This window comes from Corvus cornix, chromosome 1A, assembly GCF_000738735.6.
Source record: "Corvus cornix cornix isolate S_Up_H32 chromosome 1A, ASM73873v5, whole genome shotgun sequence".
In the NCBI taxonomy this organism is placed as follows: domain Eukaryota; kingdom Metazoa; phylum Chordata; class Aves; order Passeriformes; family Corvidae; genus Corvus; species Corvus cornix.
The window spans coordinates 58,539,310-58,558,152 of record NC_047057.1 but is presented as its reverse complement, the minus strand read 5'-3'; the positions used below and the strand labels follow the sequence as shown (position 1 = coordinate 58,558,152).

At 42.0% G+C, this 18,843-nt stretch overlaps 1 protein-coding gene across 1 annotated transcript in view; it reads left to right on the top strand.

The window, feature by feature from the left end:
• TMEM178B (transmembrane protein 178B) overlaps positions 1–18,843 on the top strand; it is a 223,850-nt gene that overhangs the window by 2,174 nt on the left and 202,833 nt on the right. The gene's annotated exons all lie outside the window — the stretch shown is intronic.

The following is an 18,843-nucleotide window of genomic DNA, read 5'->3' as shown; positions in this document are numbered from 1 at the left end:
GATCCAAAGTTTAGGAAGGGGCCACATGCATAACCCCCTACCTAAACAGAGGATGCATGTTTTTGTAGGATGATGAGGGTTTTAGGAAAGGATGACAGCGTCTTTGCTATCCACCTCATGGTTCCTCTGTACTGCAAAATAACATTTCCCTCCCATGGTTCTTCTGTTACAATCAGAAGATTCCCCATTGGTTTATTTCCATTGTAGTGAAATCATTGCTTCTCACACAGTGCCATCTTTCAAAATACTTGTCCTCCAAGTGTGTTCTCTGTCCCAAACTCTCTTGATAGCCTTCATTAATTTCCTCCTCAGACATTACAAGTGGAATTATTGCTTAAAACTACTTATTCAAGAGGGGTGTTCTCTCACATCTTTGCCCATTACAGGTTTTGTTCTGTATGTTTTATGAGCGTGCAGTGGATGTGAGTAGCATGGTAGAGACTTGTACCAAACCAGTCCAAACAGGTAGTGTACCTGGATCACTGCTTGGGATCCTGCCTGTGTTGCAAGGGACCCTTCATATCCAGCTGCTATTTTACAACTCCTAGGAGACAGATCGGTGTCTTCAGCTCCATGTGTAAAGGACAAGTGGACATGTCCAAAGCCTGTCAGCACCCAGACACCCTGCTGCTGGTTTCAGTGCCAAGGGAGTGATTCCTATTCTCCACCTAGGTGAGAATGGTATGTGCTGGGCTGGCCGTGGAGAGCTGGATTGCTCTGCCACGTGTGCTCGCTGTGCTCGGGGCATAAACAAATTCAACCTTGACAGCAGGCAAACATGCCAACAGAGCTCACCTTTGCAAATGGAGTTGCGGTTATGAGAGAGGTTTTTCATCCTGAAATAAGTGAGACTCTTTCCTCTTTCTCCACCTGCTTTGTCCTGGGATCAGGAACGTCCATTTCTCCTGCCAGAAACAGCTGAAATTGCATGGCGCTAGGTTATTGGTAATGGCAGCTCTGCTCAGTGTTAACCATAGGGAAGATGTGACAAATCAAGATGAAGTGGTTAAATGCAGTCTTTGCTGTAGTCTGCTTGTGTTCGTGTGTGTGCATGAGTATGTGAACTACCTCTGGCCATACAGCATCCAGCTGGTAGCCAGGGATTCCCTGGGCTCAGGTGCAGTGAGTGTTCCTGCGCACACGCTCCTCGATGTGTGTGTCTGCAGATGGCCAGAGAGCCACTTCGCAAAGTCACTGCCCCCAGGTCAGAAGTGCAACTCGTGCACATAAGGGAGCTGTGTGCAAGTATTGGGGTGTGTCACTCCTTGCCTCCTTTAGAGGTTTTCTCATACACTTCTAACCAACTTCATTGTAGGATGAGAGAAGTGTTAAAGGAGGGAGACTCGTAACACTGAACAGCAGCATTTTAGTTCATCTGATGGCCTTTCTGCCTGTACTATAGCTCTCAGCCATGATGGAGTCACACACAAATGATAGAGAGGTGTGTGTTCCTTTGGCACCTCCAGACTGAAACACAGAAAAAGCAAGTGTAATGGCAATTTGATAAAATAAAGTGTTTGACTTGCTCAGAAATAAAAATGGAGATGTTTCCTTTTTGATCCTCACTTACATGATGAAAGCGAACTAAGTGTTGTTGCTGTCCAATGTTGAGAAGAGCTGTGAGTTGAAAACAAGGCAGGTATTCCAGGTTCATACCAACAGGATCTGTCATGAAAGTGAAAACTAGAAGTAGTTTTTAATTCCGTGACAGATACTTGTTTGGGAGTTAGAGGTTTCAGGGATGGGTGTGTGGACAGAGCGTGCTGCGTGCAGGTGTGAGGGACTGCAGATATTCTCCACGTGTAGTGTTGAAATAACCTGACTGGGGCACATATTCTTGCACAGATTAAATCCCTCTCTGTGAGATCCAGGGCAAATACCTTATAAAAGAGGATGTTATTGGTAGATAGAGCTTTAACTCTCTTTCCTTTGTTAATTTAATGTAATACACCTCTTCCGGAACTGGATAAACTAATGCAGGTTCTGGCCCCAAATATTCTGCGTAATGCTATATGTAATTGAATGTAAATTTGATTAAGTGTTTTGGGTTTTTGTTTGTTTGTTTCTAAAGCTGGGCAAGATCTGTGAACCATTTAGTTTAAAACAGATCCTACATTTTTCCCTAAGCCAAACTTCCGGTATTGAGAATGGTCTATTGAGATTTGTCTATCAAAGGATAACAAAAAATGGTCATTAAGAGCCTAACTAGCTTTGCAAATACCCTGCAGTTATTCTGCTTATGAACTCTGCTGAAATTAATACAAGCTATAGGCAATGGCTCGTGGCAGGATCAGGAACTGTGGTACTTGGCAATATTCTGATACCAGAGATTTTCAAAACCCGTTCTGTTCCTGAATAGGCTGGGTAACTTCTGTAATTCTGTTCTGTATTTGTTAATTTTTACTTTTTGGGAAATATACCAAGGCCATTATGTTGGATTTTGCTAGAAAAACTGGAGATCTGTTGCTTCAGGTTTAATATAGATAGGTATAATAGATAGTAATACATAAATAAATTAGTTGGTCCTATTTATATTTGTCCTATCCTTTTTTTTTTGTATTTTCATAGAAGCCATGTGCATATTTCAAAATAATACAATTAGGTAAATAGGCAGTGAATTAAAAGAGATTGTCACAAGTAAGAATACTCAGGGAGAGGCAGACAAGCATGAGACCAAAGACCTGAGGAGTATTCTAAAGCTGCATCAAAATTAGGCAGTTCATTTCTTCTCTTTGTCATAATGAAAAAAAAACCAAATCAGAAAAACGGAAGTTACAATCAGTAAAGAAATTATTGGAGTTGAACATGCAAACTGAGGTCTCACTCTTGCTAACTTTTCCTCATCTGAATAATCCATATTTCTGGGAATGGACTACTTGGAGTGAGGGAAAGCACTCTGGTACAGAAGGATCAGTGACAAAGAAAGAGCTAACAGAGCTGTTGCTCTGATTCTGCTCTCACACCTGAGAAAGCCTTTCGGCATCTCAAGACCGGAGTCTCACTCCTGATCCCTGAAGCCTTGCAGCCTCAGGAAATGCTGGCTCTGGGGTTGTTCAGCACAACATTCTAAAATTCTTCCTATTCTCAGATGTTTGTCCAGTCTCCTCTACAAACTGAATAGCCTTGCTGCTGGAGGCCCCTTTGAGCATGGTGTTCACCCTGTCCTATGAGATCCTCTGTGTGCCTGGTTTCCACAGAGTTTCTGGCAAAAGCAGCAATCCCCCACCCAAGCAACCACTCTGAGTGAGCCAACCACCTCCAGCACTAAGCAAGCAGAGAGCTGGAATGCAGGTGAGTTGTCTGGGAGAAGGCAGAGTTTGTGTCCTGCTTTGGCAACCAGCAGCTCACAACTCCTTGTATACAACCTGTAGTGACCCAGAAAAAATATGGGGAGCCACAGAGTCTGTCTCCATCCTATGGCAATGTTGCTCAGATGCTTTCCTGCAGTAGATGAGAGGAAAACAAGAAAGGAAAAAAAGGAATTGCATCATTTAATTTTAAAGGTACAATAAAGTAGATGAAGAAGTTGCACAATAACCAAAGTCTGTTCCATTTAGACAATTACTACTCAGAGGACCTTTCATCTTGCCTTTGGAAGGCTGCCAGTTAAACCTGACTGGATGGGGCTCTGCTGCCTGCCATTGGAATCCAATTTTTATTTAAAAAAAAATAGAATTTACAATGACCTTATTATTTCAACCCTCCTTTTACCTTCCTTCTTCCCCCGAGATCCATGGAAGTCACAGAAAATCCTATTTTTAAAACATTTTATTGTGAGTATACTTAGGCCATGCCACCACTGAAAAAAAAAACCAGACCCTAAGTAATTCCTGTGCAGCCTACCTCCACCTCAAATAATATGCAAGATTTCTGGGATGAAAGCATTCTCTGGCTTGGTTTGTCAGATGCACAGCATAACTGAGGAAGAAAGGCTTAACAGGACTACTCTAGCCGTCACTAGGGATTATTTATACACAAATGGAAAAGCCTGAAGAGAGGCTACTTGCAGCTATATCTAGGAGCAAAAAGATTAATTTTTGTAGAGATTCTTGCTATAACTTGCCATGCTCTAGATTTGACTTTTAAAATGCAGTGGTTTTGACAGGTAAATTAGGACAGCCATTTTTTTCATGTATCCTTTATACATTAAAGACTCAAATGCCTTGTTTAAAATCTGTGCTTGAAATCCCAATTGTTTTCCAAATGGACTCATTAAAAAAGGGACTTTATTGAAGTCTTGATTCTGATCCTAGAGAAGTCAGTAGTAAATGTTTTATTGAACATGGTGATGCAGCAAGTTCAGGCCTTTAGTGTTTCCTTTGAGGTTAAAATTGTCCCTGGATAGAAAGGCCAGCGCGAGGTCTGTGCTCCCTCCTGTCACAGCTGGAGTTCTGCTGGAGGCATCCACTGAAGTTCAAGCAGTAGACAGCACTGGAGTTAGGCTATCCAGGTATTCAGCCTTTGCAGTTTTTGATGCTCAAATTATTCTTAGTCTGTTGATGTAAGACTGGAAGTCAAACAACTGAGATACAGCAAAGCCATCCTCTTGTTCAGGGATTTTCTGAAATCCTTTAGTGGGTGAAATCACTGGTTCATGCGTGTGAGTTCCAGGAGGATTTGGCCCATCATATTTTGAATAAGCAATTTAATATTTTAATTGCATCAAATTTAAATAGCAATTCATTAAAAAGTTTCTTTACCACAATTAATAAGACCCTGACACATTCCTCTGACACATCTGAGATAATTAGTTTGATAATATATATCTGCTAAAAATACTGAGAACATATATGTAATTTAACAGAACAGCAACTAGTTTTAATCATGATTTTTTAAAGAGCAAATTTCAATCAAGCTGTTGGCTTTCAAAAAAATTTGTGAGTGAAGACAAATGGAAATTTTGCCTGAGCAAAAATGATGGGATCACGCCCTTCTCAAGAGAAACTGATATTTGCAGAGCTGCCTGCAGGACTGCATGCTTAATTCCTGTTCATTTAATTGAACACCCAAATCCTTTTGAGAAATCTCAGCATTTTTATTCTTTCTGCCGACTGCTAAAAATATGTAAAAACTGTGAAGGAAGGATTTCATATGAGTGCAGTAAAAATAAAAATATGAAAGATTATTTTACTTTATTAGAGATGAAGTGGTCTGAACTATTTTGCCATCTCCTGCAATAAAAATCCATATTAAAATTGCTTTTTCTCATTGAAAAAGTATTTCTGTGCATTTAGAAAAGCTTCAAGAGGGGAATGAGTTCATTAACTATTGCAGAACCAGCAGATAAGAGGCCTTTATGTTTTGTAGGTTTAGCAGAAATGATGACAATCATTTATAATGTGACTTACTTAATGGCTCGTTGCTCACAAAGTGCTGCTGGAACTCTTAACTACACATTTACCTCTATAGGACCAAAAGAAAGATAGGAGATTGTGTTTCTTAGTTTTTAAGGAATAAATAAGTAAATAAATAAATAATGTGAATTCTGAATCCAAGTTCCCTTAGCAGATCATTTGGAATAGAATCCACTTAAAATAAAAGAGCATAAACTAAAATATTCTCCCTGCAGGAGAGAAATCAGAGTAAAAAAATGGAAATTTGTCCATTTTCTTTCTCATTAAGCCAAATTCTTTTATAAATAAATACTCAGAACTGCCCGGCTAAGCCTGCTGAAATCATAATCCTTTGTAGATCACTACCAAAACAGATGAAAGAAAGGTAGTACTGCAGTTAGGGCAGGGGCTTATAAAGCCATAATTCAGTCCAAGCTCTGCCATAGTCTTTCTTCATGACCTGAGGCAAGGGACTAAATCTCTCATGCCTCAGCTCAGTAGCAGTACAATAGGGATTTCGTTCACTGTTATTCATGCCAGTTGGTGTTCTACCCTCAGATTTACGAGCCTTAATCATGGATCAGAAATCACGGATCAGAAAGATGTCCCTGTCCTTTTGACATGTGGCTGCACTTTAAATATTGGCAACTAATGCAGCCTTATGAGAGAGTACAACGAGACTACAAAGTAATTATGTTCAGCGTGAGCGGTAGTGGCTTTAGAACACCAGGAGGCAAACCACATTCCTGTGAGCACCACAAAGTGTGGGATTCCTACAGGAGCTGTAAAGAAGGAGAATGAATAAGAAGTATGGATGTTTACAGGATGGTCTTCCAAAGACTGAGGGATGGCACCAGAAAAATCATGGGTCATGTCTGCTTGAAAAATTAATCAGTAGGTGATGGGGATTGACCTCTTTGGTTGACTGTAGGAAGAAGTTGACATTTTCTTAATGAAGACAAGTAGATTACACTAATGAGATAGATATGGGGACAGCAGTCTACAGCTGCTAAGAGAAATGACGTGGTCAGAGTGATGTGTTAGGAAAATGATATTTCTAGCAGCATCCTGAATGGATACACGGAGGGCAAGTTCACATTTGTAAAGGTCAGAAAAAGAAATATTGTAGTCATAAAGGCACGAGGTGATGAGAGCCTGGATGGTGAAAGAATATGCAAACCTTAGACATCCCCTGGATCTGTATACATGGTGAGAGATACGAGATGAAAATGTTACTCCAGTTCTTGACCAGAGCATCAAGAAAACTAATAGCATTGTCTGTGATGATCTAGAGGGGAATTACTGAAGAGAGCATGCAGTAAAGAAGGAAGAAGGCCATTAGGAACTCTGTTTTAGTGAAAATAAGCTGAGTTTGATATACATGTGTCCATGAAAAAGTATTAGAGATGCTGTGGGTATGGACCTAGGGAGATGAGTTTGTGTTAGAGGAGTGAGCCTGGAAATTGCTACGTGGAGATCAGCGCGGAATCTGTGTTTGTGCTTGAAATTATCAAGGAGGGCAATACAGAAGGAGAAAAGCCCCATGAACTCCAGCAGAGCTGGGAGAAGAAAAGCGTCTTCTGGAGGGCATGCAAAAGGAACAGATTCAAAGGTGGTGCAATAGACGTGAGTAACACCATGGTTGCTGAAGAGAGACAGCACTTCAGGTTAAAACTGCACAAGAGACTACTGCAGGTAGCCAGTGTGCTGCAGCAGGTGAGAACAGAGCATTCAGACTATGCTGAAGTTTGCCCAGTATGTTAAGTAAAGATTTTGGCAGTGATTGCAAAGGAGAGGAAGCTGCAGTGAACTAGTGGGGAGGACTCCAGGCAGCATTTGTAGCTGGCATATTCAGAGAGGTTGGTGAGGAAGAGAGGAGAAGAAAAGACATGGTATTTATAGAGGAAAATAAATGTTTTAAGTTGAAAGAATTTTTTTTTAAGATGAGAGTGTTTTAAGAGGAAAGAGATTGAATGGTATTTGTGTTACGAGAGTAAAGAGGCAGAGGGGTGTGAGAGGTCAAGGCAAAGAGAGAACAAGAGGACAAGAGCAGCCATAAGGAAAGGCAGGAGGCAGGGTAAGACTGGCTGAATGGCAAATAAAAAAAAAGGAGGAGAGCCCCATAGGAGGTTTTTCATCTGTAGGAGAGGAAGAGGAAACAGAAGGCAAAGCTGCTGGAAGAGGAAGATCATGGTTTGTCATTTTCTCATGGAAGAACTGGGTGAAATCCTGTGTGACAGATGAAGTGGGGGCTGGAGGAGGCAGGAGGGTCTGAGGAGTGAGCCAAATGTGGCAGAGAGGTGATTGTGACTGTGAGTCAGAGATTCAACTGTGCTGAGCTGGAGTAGTAAGTCTAGGAAATGAGCAGAATTGAATGGGGAAACAATGCATTTATAGTGGAGAAAGTTAGCCAGGCAGGAGGGTTCCCAGCAGAGATGCTCTGCTATGTGAGACATAGCAGAGACCAGCTGGTATGGATCAGCTGGGATTTGGGGTACAGGGCAGGAATAGCTAGGGGAATGCAAGGCAAAAGGTCAGTGAATGAAAGAATGCAGCACGGATAACATCTACAGGTGGAGAAAGGAAAGGAAAGATAAAGAGGGTGATAAATGAGTAAGGGCAGCCAAGAAGTCCTTAATGCTGATGATCTGAGGTGACAAAAGGCCAAGAAAGCTTAGTGTGAAGAGGTGGCTGGTGATTGTTGAGAGTCCAGGGGATTTTCCAAGTGGTGGAGGAGAAGAATGGGGGTAAAACAAAGGGTTCAGTATGAAGTCCTGCCTTTTTGGTGACTGACTGGATCAAACAGAGTTGCGCACTGAACAGAGGAGACACTAAAACATATGGCTTAAAGGGCAGAGAAGTCACTACCACTGCCTCTTCTATAACTTGCTCTGCCTTCGTGCTGTGGGTTTATCCTGTGTAACCTTACAGAGGTGTAAGCATGACTCCCTCCTGCAGAGTTCAACAAGTTTCTCCAGTGCTTGGAACAGCCATACTCCAGTCTCATCTTGAACCTCAAAGAAGATAAATAAATATCAAGTAGTAATTCAGGATATTTTCCACAAAGTGGGGGGTGTGTGTGTCTGTGTGGAGAATGGTATTTGCGTAGCTGGGGGCTTATAAGGAAAAGGGGGTTCTAGGATGTCCTGTGTGTCCAGCAATGTGGATCCTGTTAAGATATCACACCAGATCGAGTGAAAGACACTGAAACTCTCATTGCAGCCCTTACTTAATTCTGAGAGCTTTTGTTGGTTTTGAGTTTTAACAGCTGACATTTGAAAAAAGCTTCCTAAATGTATTTCTAGACTTTCTAATAGGATGAAACATTTATGCTAATTTTATTGGATAACAAAAGCTATTTGAAAAGATCTTTCTGCCTCAATATGAATGTATGATTCTTGTCTCTCTGTCTGTATTAATCAGTGCCTATCTTTGAATATGCAAAAGAGCCTTTATAGTGTAGATATCTTTTCTTTCTGCCTAATGGTCATTTAATGGCATAAATATTATAACAAACTAACAAACAAAAGAAACAAAAACTTTTTCAGATGTTACAGGTGTAAATTAGGGTCACTAGACTGATTTTGAAGAGGTGATGATTTATGGTAGCTGATGATCCAATTACATTGCTTTGTCTTAGGTACTTGAGTGGCCCTGATTAAGAAAGTACCTGAATACTGTTCTTGATCTTTAAACATAAAGGAATTTGAAGAATGGAATTATCCCTGTTTTACACAGAGGACAGTTGCTCAACAATGCAAAAGTTCTGTAGGACAACAATTCACATTGGAAAGAAATTTGTCATTGTTGATCCTTAATTACATATATTATGTTAAATTTCACCCCCTTTCTATTTACCAGTTCCCGAGACTGTCCAGGTTTGTTCATATGAAATTCTGTAATGGTTAAAGAGAGAGGAAGGAAAGTTACAGTGATCAGAGGGACAAAGGAGCCAGCCAACAGGAACAGGGGAAATAAAAAAACTCAAATAACTTAATGGGCTCAAATTGGGAAGTTGGACAATTTCCATCTCAGTCTTCTGAAAGATGTGACATTGCAAGTCCAGTAAAAAGGATTTTCAATAAATCTGTCTAATTAGGGTGGTACATTAGGAATGAAAAGTAGCAAATCTATATTTAAAGAAAGGAGCAGAAGTTGTCTGGGCCACAGCGGACCTTTTAGGTTGATCATAATAATACCAAGCAGTGTTTAAGTAAGTTCTAAAGGAGAGATTAATTAAATGCACAGGGGAAAATGAAATAAACATGCAACGTATGTTTTCCTATTTGAAGTCTGCCAAACTACCCAGATATATTTTGCTAGGAAGATAACTGGGGTTTAAGGTAAGGAAACACTTTATACCTAAATTATCAGGATTTTGGTAAAGGATTTTATGTTCTGCCCCTAAGGAAATGGTTTGTTGCAATGTTACGGTAATTAGGACACAATTTACAGAGTGTTTAAGGAACGGACCGAGGGAAGGCAAAAAGTGCTGAGAGGGGAAGGATCAAGATGAAGTCAACAGTAGAATTCCTGCAGTAGGGGACCAGTAGGATCTTTGCACAGAAGTTAGCAGGGCTCATTGAAAGAACTTTAAGCTAGATTTGAAGGGGGAAAGAGATAAAACCTGGCTTGTTAGAGATAAGTCTGAGGGCAGCACACCAATATTTTAGGGACAGTGTGTTAGCAAGGCCCTTCAGTTTGCTATCGCAGTGGGGGTAGAAGATGGAGATCCATATGGCAGTAAAGGCACAGGTGGTGTGTTGGAAGGAGAGACTACAACCTTTGGAAGAAGGGGCAGGCAACTCAGGAGGACCACAAGGATGTCATGAGGTTATGCAAGAAGGAAATTAGAAGGGCCAAAGCCCAGCTAGAATGATTTGATGATCTTAAAGGTCTTTTCTAACCGAAATATTTCTATGATTCTATGATATATTGCCTACTATGCAAGAAAAACAGAGTCCTTTCCAATACTTTGTATTTGTGAAACATCTGTAGGACTGTGAAGGATTAATTTACTATTATTGTTAATTCCTCTTTTTATTTTTTTTCCCCTAAGAAAGATCATATTTAGCTCTGTATCAAGCAGGACCTGATGGAAGGAGTGTTTGTTACTGGGCTGCCTAATACCAGCCACAGGTGTCTGGTGAGAGGGAAGGGACCTAAGGCAAATCCAGCTGCACTATCCCAGCTGCTTTGTCTTTCACTTAGATCTGAGCCACACTTTGTTTCCTTCCTGTGTCACCCCACACATCCAGGACTAGAGATGAGGACTCTGTGCACTTAATGCCTACTTCACTTTTCCTTGAAATAATGTGGTTAGTAGGGTCTTTGTTTCCTGGCTCCCTCATCTGCTTTCATTTCAGATTGCCTTAGCTCAACAACAACAAAACCCTGTTAGATTCTCAGCTATTTATATTCATAAGCCAGGAAAATGCAGAACCTTCAGCTTCTTCATTAAAATAGTTTATATAAAATAAAAGAGAATGTCTGTACTATATTTAAGTGCTCAGAATGGCTGGTAGCAGCGGAATTAAACTCTTCTCCACGCATATTTAAATTATCATGAGATGTGTATTTCAGTTCACAAAATGTTCAACCCTTTGGCTGGTGATGCTGGGTGAATTTCCATGTAGTGGGGTGGATTTTGGCACAGGATCCACCACCTTATGAAGGCTAAAGGACCCACTATGGGCCTTGTTCACTTGTGTGTGAAGCAGAAGACCACAATCCTCAAAGAAGTTTTTGGGAAAGGTCCTACAGAGAACATAAAGGCTCCACAGCACTAAAGGTAAGAAAACATCATCTAGGATAGCATTTTGGGGCTATAGTTCAGCTCCCAGGAAAGGTGGAAGCATGATTACATCAGTATGGAGCAAGACAAGCGCAGATGCTCTTCCTGTCTGGAAGTTCAGAGAACCTTGTCTGACACTCCCAGTAGCAAAGCTGCCTTCTGCATTACTGGAAAGAGCTGTTACCCAGCCCCTCTGCCTGAGCACCTGTAGGAGCAGGTCTGTATCTAAGGTGGACCACAGAAGGAATTTCTGTTTTCTACTTCTGTTGAGGAATGACCACAGTCTGATGAAGAGCCCCCATTCTGCTTCAAGTGGGCTGGAAAGGGTGGTGGCAGACACCAAGGGAGGGGAGGCTGGAGGTTGATGGCATTGCCTCTACAGGCATGTTGCATATGTGGGAGCAGCTGGATGTGAGATCCTTTGCCTGTGTGCTGAGCTGTGTGAATGAGACAGCTGCTTTTTGGGAGACATCTATTTATGGCAGAGGGATGCTCTGCTAAGCCACTGTACGCCACTGAGGGTTTGGAACAAGGGCAGAGATAAGTGGTTTTCTTGGCTCATTTGTGTAGACTTAAACCATCCTTTTTCCATGAAATAATATTTCGTGTCCAAGAGGAAAGAGAAATCCTTTCTACCCGATGTCCTGAGGAGCCTCCAGTTTTCAAATGCTTTTCCTTCTAACTCATTGGTCCTGGTGGGAAAGGTAGTCACAGGCTCCCAGTGGGACAAAAAAATCTCAGTGTTGTGGAGATGGGAGCAGGACCAAATCTCATTGACCACTCCATAAGGTCCATGCTTCTCAGTGATGAAGTGGCTGCAGAATGAGCCTGTGCAATGTCTTGGTCTCCGCACCTGGAAAATTCCATTTGGAGGAAGCATGGGGACTTCTTTCAAACATTTTTTTAAACAGAAGGTTCCATTAGGAAGAGTGTGGCAATTTGGTTAAGTGTCTTCCAGGGAAGGAGGGAGAGGCTGCTTGATTGGTTGGAAGGAGGAAAGGTGTATGTCAGTGTATGGTCTCCCTCACACTGACAGTGATGGCACTACAGGGTGGCCTCTGCTTCTCCCCCAGTCTTTCCTTCTTGTCCCCTGCGCTGTTCTTACCGGTGTCCCCTGCACTCTGTGCCACACCAAAACTTGTTGCATATCTTTCCCCTCTTATTCATCAGTTATTGTTAGCATCCAGCCCACATGGCAACTAATTGCATTGTCAATGCCTTCAAATGAAGAAGCAGCAGGAGCACAAGCAGATGAACTCTTTAGCACCAAAATCCTCTTTGCCCTTACGTGACGAAGAATACAAGCACAAAGAGAGTGAAAGGGGAAAGATGCAGGACTTCCTTTAATGGAAAGTTGCTCACAGTGCTGAGGCTTGGGGAAATCTTCAAACTTGAGCTCTGCTTCACCTGCTACCAGCCTTGCTTCCATGTGAGGGGTCTTGGTGTCCATTTGCTTGTCCTACCAGGGTGGAGTTTTTGTCTGGTGGCATTAAGATGACTGGACGGGCACAGCTTCTTTAAAGATTCTCCTTCCTTTGAATGTAATTCATGGCATTATGGGAGTTTCTGAACCTGAAATTTAAGGTTACTTGTACTTTATTGCTGTGGTTGGATGGTACATTGTACCTATCACTTAGAAAATTAAGTTGTTTGAATGTTCTTCTTGGGCAAATGATTTTGGCATTGAAATACCTCCTCTGAGGACTAAGTCTTTTCAGGCTGCTTGTGATAATGTTTCATTGCATGTCTTTAGGATCCGTGTTTTGAAATGAGATCTAACTGTTTAGCTCTCAGAAGGCACAAATTGCCCCACTTATATCTATCCTGCTGGCAATTTACACCAGGGTAGGACTTGATTCTAATACTTGGGGATCAAATATGAACACTTCTCCATTCATTTCAATGCTTTCTTTCCAGGGTTTTGGTCTGTGCTAAAATGCAGGTCAGTGCTCCTGAGTTTAAGTTTTAATTTGAGAAAATTTCACTCTCCATCAAAGCTATGGCAATGATCTTCAAAGCTGACATCATTGCTTAGGCATCTGATGCACAAATACTTGAAGCGAAAGGTAGAGGCAACGTAAAAAACTGGATGTGAATGGAAGAAGTAGGTCAGGAGTTCCCTCTATGGTCTTTAACAATTTCTTTTACCATCAGGCTGTTCCTTTTCTAAGATAATATATCAATTATTTTTCCTTTGTTTCTAAGGGCCTGGGAGCTGAGAAGTTACTCCTCTGACATTTTAGTATATTGTTGTAAAGAATATGGAGAAAGTTTTCACATTAAACGTGTAAGAGCCAGAGTTTACCAATTTCAGATGCTAATCTGGTTTCAAAGGATTTAAGAAGGCCTATTGTCTGCCACGCTGTTTTTTTTGTTTGATATTTTTCTGTTGATCTTTTGCCTTTGTAGCTTTTTCATCTGCTAATTGATGTATGGCTGTATATACTGGTCTTTCAGCTGTGCTCCAGCTTTATGTTAGAAGCACTACTTTCGTTTTTGCATGATTCTTATGGTTCTATTTAATGGTTTAGGAAGATAAGTCTGAAATAAATTTGTAGCTCTCATGAATTAAAGTAACTTTATTGAAGTGAACCAAGGGGAAGCAGAGATGCAGTAGATGCCTGAGCCCTAGGGCAGCCTGAAAAAATGACTTAGCAAGGTGATCACAGTCATTTCACTGGAGCACCATGTTTCAAGCCAGAAGGTGAAAATTCAAATTCAGTGATGAAGGGGAGGTCAGTGTGGGAACGAAACCACTGGGGCTGAAAGCTTGGAGCTGTGGAGAAAAGAAAATGGTAGCAAAATTAGAGGAAACTTATGCAAAGAGAGAAGGGGAAGAGTGTAAGAGAATGGAAGCACTGGTAAGGAGAGACAGCAGTGGCTGCAAGGGAAGCAGGCCTTTGGTTGAGTGTGAAGGCCAGGATCTGTCCTTGAACAAATACTGAAGTGATAAAAGGTACATAAAGACCATGTTTCCCCTTTGGCTGTTAGCAAACTGTTGTACTGGTGACATGTTTGTGGAATGAGCCTGAACTGCAGTCATGCCTGTGAACCAGATTCACAGTGAGATTTTTTTCTGATGAAGTTGCATTTGGGTCCTTGCTGTAGTAGGGGCAGGACAAGGGCAAACCTGGGACCAACCTTTTTCATCTTCAAAAGGTAATTTCACCTGCCATTTCTGTCCTTGTAGAGCCTCCCTGGGGGCAGTTCTTCCAGCAGAGCACTTTTGATCAAGTTTTCCTCCAGAAACTGAAGCAGGAGCCAGAGTCCTTTGGAAAGCCCTGCATATAAATATCTTGTTTAGTTAGTCTAATAAAGGTATTACTAACAGTGCTGCTTGGAGGATTTATTGGGGGATTTCACTAAGACAGTGTTAGCAGTGGAATTACAGTCATTCTCTGGTAAGACCTTGTCAATGCGAGAGAAAATAACATTGATCCAATCAGAGATATTTTACAGGATCAATGTAATATTCCTTTGCATAATCACAACCAGAGGATTATGGGCCTGTGCTGGGAGTGATGAAGGATCACTTGACAGATCACAGCCTCATTTGTTCTCGTCCTTTTAACTGGTGAAGTATGGGTAGTTTTTAAAAGTCTGCCTCGATATCCTTGTATCTTGAATACATCAGGGCTCCTTTGGGCCACAGGCAATATATATTCAGTCTATTGCTTTTAAACAATATTTTTGGCTACATACATTTTTCATAGCTGAGCCATACTGAAGCCTCTTTGTATGACCTTGAGACAATTCCCTCTGCAATCCAGGAAACCAATGCACACAAAATGGGAAATGAGGCCCCGAGGTGAGCAGGGAGGAGGAGAAGACAAATCAATATACAGCATGAGCCTTATAACCCAAACATCATAAGGGATCTGAATAAGTTTGCGTAATTGAGCTTCTGGATAGTGCAGCAATTCCTCCAAGGGGATACGAGTATTGCAGATGGCAGTGAATTCAGGAGGCTCAAGAGCATACTGTGGTTTGCTGGGAATAACTTATTATCAAACAAGTCCTCCTCATTGTTTACACTGTTGTCTTTGCATTTTTTCAAGATCCCAGGACTGCTCTATTGCTTTAATGACAGCTTTGTCATGCCTTGTGAAAACCCTAAATCCCTCTACTGGCTGCAGTTACCTAGATATTCCCTTGGCTTTAGGCAGGCTTCTTCTGCTGTGGAAGAGAAGCAGTGTGTTTGATAGCTTCACCACATTTGACTGAATGGTTCCTTTGGATTTGCACATACATCTCAGTAAAGGAGGGAAAGGGAAAATGGTGGCTGAGGTGCAGAGCAATGGCTCGGCTCACTGATAATATCAGGGACCATTCAAACTCCAGTCCTGTGGTTTCAGATGACTTCAAGTGCAGGGCTGCAAAAGTTATTTGGGGAAGAAAAAACAGCTATTACAAGTGACATTTAAAATTAGATGGGACATAGCTCTCGTGAAAATACAGCAGGCATCAGCTTGTTTCCATCAGGGCTAGGACAGATAACTGAATATGTCCCCTTTTCAGTCATGGGCAGAGTCTAGCCTGTATCAAAGCACACAGCTTTGCTAGGAAGCTGTGACTAACGCAAAGCATGTGTACAGAGGAGTGTGTGAGAGGATGCAGGAGCCTTTTGGAATTAACCCTTCAAACAAGCTCAGGCTGGGGACAAACCCTCCAGGACTCTGTGGTCTCTGCAGCTTTACCTTGGACCAAGAAGCATGGGAAGGGGAAGAGGAGACGGATCATAGCCTTCAGTCAGCACCAACCCTGGCAAAGTTCTTGTGGGCTCATGTTTGGCAATGCAGGTCTTCCACAGCCATCACTGTGGGGTGATTTGTGGAGGAAGTCTGGTTTCACAGCTCCCCTTTGCACGGCCTGGTACCTTCTGTGTGCTGTGGCATGTGGCACACACCCCCTCCTTGTGCAGACTGTGAGCCCCTGCGATGCTATGCCTGTGTGGGCTCCTGCTGCCCATGGGGAACTGCTCCTGCTTTGCTGATGGCCATTTCCATGGGACCTGGATAACTCTGTCCTGCCTGTAAGCCTTGGGACATTGCCATGGGTCTGGCACTGTGGGTAGCACCAACATGGCAGAACAGGCTTAGGTTGCCAAAATCATTAAGTAATTGTGGTGCCGTTTTCTTTCCTTTCTACGTTGAATAATCAGTGATCAGATTGCTTCTACAAAATGCAGTGCCAAGAAGCAATTGGTGATAGTAATCATTCACTGCATCAGCTCTGGCCACCACAGCCCTCGGATGTCATTTGTTCTGTCAGTGAGTCTGCAGAAAATCTATACTAAAATGAGGTTAGGGGTTCAGAATTAAACCCAGAAAAGCATGAAATATCAGAGCAAATCCATGCTGATAGACTGTACTTTGTTGTGTAAGGTCAGGATGGATGCTTATATGGGATTTTCACTCTTAACTCACAGCACCCTGGTGCTGAGAATTAAGTTAGATCATGGATATTTCTGAACTGTGCGTATTTTCATGTTAGTGGATCCATAGGCATATGGTGAGCACGCCAATGTAATTTGCATTTTAAAGTAGTCTTAAATAAGTTCTCACGTCTGCAGCTGGGCTTTGAGAAGATCATGTTCCCTGGAGTTAGCCCAGGGCAACGTGCTGAAGATCACACATAGCTTTTACTCTGTTCTTGCTCAAGCAAAACTGCTTTTAAGTCCAGGGGAGCTAAGTCAGCCTTGCTGAAGTTGGAAGCAAACATGCCTTTGACTTCAGTGGGACACAGATTTTGCCCAGCATTAATTTTTGCTTGTGAAAAGTCTTAAAGAAAAAATGGAGAAAGGCCTTCTAAACTAAACCTCCCAGGAGCTTACTAATAACTCCTTCTTGCATAGGTCCACTGCCATGTGAGTCCCATGAAATATTACCTTGAAGTGGAGCAGGAGGTTTGCCTAGAGAAAATGACCTAAATACAAGGCAAGTGCCACGTAACACTTGCAGTTAATGTTTTATTTGTTGGTATAATAAAAGCATGTCAACAATTCAGTCTTGCCAAATTCCATTTGCCTGTTTGGCTGGGATATGTATTTTTTTTCTTCCTGAGGAGAGAGTAAAATTATGTTCATTTGTTTCTTTACTATGCTCCTGGCAAAGAAGAAGATTTTGTGCCAGGGCTGATAAATGTTTGAGTGAATTTTTTGAGGTTATTACTCTGAACCACTGCCCAAAAAAAGTTCAAGCAAAAATAATCTGAGACTTTATATCAATTCATATAACTACCTTTACAAATAAAAATGTTGGGTCTTTACTTGAATAATCCAGTACATCTCTGACATTGCGGTCTCTTGCAGAACTCATTTCTTCGGTGAAAGCTGCGAATGTAAACGTTCCCTTTCAACCAGTCTCACTCACAAATAAATAACACAGATCTTCCTTGATGCACATTGTGTCAACCAAACAATTTCCATCATCTTATGCTTGCTACTTTTTCATTTTTCCCAGAGGGGTTTGCAATCATTACGAGTCACTTTCCATTTTGACTTGTAGCCCAAGCAATTGAACACAAGCGTGAGGCTTCGATAAAAGCTGTTCACGGCAGATAAGTGTGACCCCCATTTATGAGCAGGTAAGGTCAGGCCTTTCCATCGTAACCTTTTAGGGGGGATGCTTATCTTTCAGGCTATTACACAGGCTAGAGAAGCATACCATGATGCGCATGTCACTGAAATTTTTATACCATCCCGTCACAGTAGCACCTAAACACCTACATGCACAACTCTGTGAGGAAATACCAGCTCAGAAACTGTCTGGAATAGATATGCCATGTATTATTAGTTACCCAGTTGAAGCAACTGTAATAATATTTGTAATATGGGCTCTGCAGCTCTATTTCCCCCCACCCTTTTAAGCACTTCTTTGATTATTGTTATTTATTTTAAGCTGCCTGGTGATGCCCAGGCTTGAGGAGCTTAATTGTGCTATAGGCAGGGGAAGTTGGGCACTTGTGCGTGTGCGGTCCCTGCCGTCACGCAGGCTTATTCAGCAAATGGCCGATGCGGGCACAAGATGTGTAAATCAGCGAGTGCTGCAAGAAGAGCACTTAATTGAAGCTTTATCAAGTGCCTGCAGAGCTGACCTCCAAGCAGCAGCTGAACCACAGTTGGGATGGGAGCGAGCCAGCAGCTTTCACTGATGACTAAGCCCTTGTGCTGGGAAAGGATTTGCTTACAAAACTTGCTTGCTTTACCCATGGGTGGCAGAGCACTGCATAGCTAGGGGTGACTTAAATCATTCTGCCTAATTCACTAAAATTGTTCCTTTCAGCAGAGATTCATAGCTTTCAGTACACTTTGATGACTCTGTAGTTGTGTACAGGGAAGTAAAGCTAAAGCCAGGCTGCTGACTGCTGGGGTCGGTGCGGTGCTAGCAGCACAGGGGTGACATGACGGCATATTCAGGCCTGTGAAGTCTTTCCGTGCTGGTCTGGCACTGGAAGAGTGGATCCAGCACATTTCCTATCCCCTCTGCTTGAGCATTTCCCTGCTCTGCATGTCTGCAGCTGTGTATGCAGAGACAGGTAAATATTGAAGGGTTGTAGATATTTGCCTGTTGAGAAATGGATCCCACTGAACCGCACAAGTATACTAAACAAAATAGAGCCCTGAAGGTCGAAAGCAAAAGGAGAAAGAACTGTGTAACATTTCACAAAGCTGAAAATAATGGAGGACCAAATTAATTTGGACATAAAATCTAAACA